Source organism: Phoenix dactylifera, chromosome 10 (genome assembly GCF_051530095.1).
Source record: "Phoenix dactylifera cultivar Ajwa chromosome 10, Ajwa_hap1_PhDact_Kaust_v1.1, whole genome shotgun sequence".
Lineage (NCBI taxonomy): Eukaryota > Viridiplantae > Streptophyta > Magnoliopsida > Arecales > Arecaceae > Phoenix > Phoenix dactylifera.
This window is the reverse complement of record NC_143199.1, coordinates 4137501-4140000: the sequence shown is the minus strand read 5'-3', so window position 1 is coordinate 4140000 and position 2500 is coordinate 4137501.

Below are 2500 nucleotides of genomic sequence, written 5' to 3'. Positions count from 1 at the left end.
GCACGACCGCCGCAAGGCAACGGACTTGTGCGGAGGGGGGCGGAAGGCCCGCCGCGGCGGCGCCAGCCCCCCCTCCCTACCACCCCGACGGGGCATCCGCCCAAAGCCCACCCCAAGCGTTCCAAAGTACCGAGGAGCGTTGCAAACGGGAACCGCCCGGACACGCGTCCCGGTCGCACGGGATGCGCGTCCCGGTCGCACGGGTCGCGCGTCCCGGGAGGGCCGACGGAGGAAGCCGGCGCACGGCCGCCGCGCGGACGGCCGGCGGGGGCGCCCATGCGCCGGGGCCTCGGCGGGCGCGGGCCGGCTCCCTCGGGGACGAACGGTGCCGGGCCCGCCCGCCGCGAGGCGACGGACTTGTGCGGAGTGGAGCGGAAGTCCCGCCGCGGCAGCAGCAGCCCCCCCTCCCTACCACCCCGGCGGGGCATCCGCCCAAGGCCCACCCCAAGCGTTCCAAAGTACCGAGGAGCGTTGCAAACGGGAACGGCCCGGACACGCGTCCCGGTCTCACGGGATGCGCGTCCCGGTCGCACGGGATGCGCGTCCCGCAGCATGCGCCCCTTCGCCCGAACGACCGCGGGACTCCGGTACGGCCTAGCCGTCGGCCGCCCGGCTGCAAGCCGTCGGGGCCGCTCGATCCCCGTCGCGTGCCGGCCGCCGCTCGGGCCAGCCGGCCGGCTGCCGCACGTAACCTCTGACCTCATCAGCGGTCGATCCGCACCGCGCTGGTCTTCGGTGCGGACCCGTCGGGGCCGTGCCGCGCCGGCCGTCGCATCCGGTTCCGCAGGCGCCGCCCGGTTGCCTCCCGCCCTCGTGCGCTCGCGCCGGCCGGGCGACGCGGTGCCCGCGGGACTCGGGCATGGTTGAGCCGTCGGCCGCCCGGCGGCATGCCGCCGCCGCTCCGCGCCGCGTGCCGGCTGCGCTCCTCCCCGCGCCCGTCCGCGGGCGGGCCCGCCGCCGCTCGCGCCGGCCGGGCGACGCGGTGCCCGCAGGACTCGGGCACGGTTGAGCCGACGGCCGCCCGGCGGCATGCCGCCGCCGCTCCGCGCCGCGTGCCGGCTGCGCTCCTCCCCGCGCCCGTCCGTGGGCGGGCCCGCCGCCGCTCGGCCTAGCCCCCCGGCTGCCGCACGTAACCTGCGACCTCGTCGGCGCTGGATGCGCGTCGTGACAGTTTTCGGTGGGGCGCCGCGGAGGCGCCGGGGGCCCATGCGACGGGCCAGGGGGCGAACGGAGGGCTCGGTCAGCCCTAACAGGGGACCGGCGACAAAGGAGCGGTCGCGCAAAGCTTCGTAAGGGACCCAGACGACGGGCCTACCGATCCGAAGCACCGCGCACGGACGCGCAGCGGGCCCACGACGGGCCGACACGGAAGGCCCGCCGCCAAGGCCGCAAAACCGACAAAGGAACCCACGGGGACGCACCAGAGCGGGCAAAGCTTTCACCGAACGGGACGGGACCGAGCCCCCGCAACAGGCGAGGGCGACGGATCCGACCAAGTAAGGCCGATCCCGCTCCACGCACGCGCGGCCGCAGGAACTTCGTGAGGGACGGGACGACCGGCCGACCGAACCGAAGCGCCGCGCACGGCCGCCGCGAGGGCCGGCCGGAGGCATAGACCGAGCGCCGCGCCAGCGGAAGGAGCGTGCCGGCTCCGTCGGGGACCACCTGCGCACGGTCCGTCCGAGCGAGCCGACGGACCGGCGCGGAAGGCCCGGCGCCGAGCCCGCAAAACCGACAAAGGAACCCACAGGGACGCACCAAAGCGGCCCAAGATTTCACCGAGACGGGACCGAGCCCACGCAACATGCGATGGCGACGGATCGGACCAAGTAAGGCCGATCCAACTCCGCGCGCGCGCGGCCGCGAGCACTTCGTGAGGGACAGGAAGACCGGCCGACCGAACCGAAGCGCCGCGCACGGCCGCCACAAGGGCCGGCTGGAGGCGTAGACCGAGAGCCGCACCAGCGGAAGGAGCGTGCCGGCTCCGTCGTGGGCCAACTCCGCGGGGCCCATCCGAGCGAGCCGACGGGCCGGCGCGGAAGGCCCGGCCGAACCCGCAAAACCGACAAAGGAACCCACAGGGACGCACCAGAGCGGACAAAGATTCGGGGCCGCCCTCCCTCACCGAACAGGACGGGACCGAGCCCACGGAACATGCGAGGGCGAAGGATCGGACCAAGTAAGGCCGATCCAACTCCGCGCGCGCGCGGCCGCGAACACTTCATGAGGGACGGGAAGACCGGCCGACCGATCCGAAGCACCGCGCACGGCCGCCGCAAGGGCCGACCGAAGGAATAGACCGAGCGCCGCACCAGCGGAAGGAGCGTGCCGGCTCCGTCGTGGGCCAACTCCGCGGGGCCCATCCGAGCGAGCCGACGGGCCGGCACGGAAGGCCCGGCCGAACCCGCAAAACCGACAAAGGAACCCACAGGGACGCACCAGAGCGGACAAAGATTTCACCGAACGGGACGGGACCGAGCCCACGCAACATGCGAGGGCG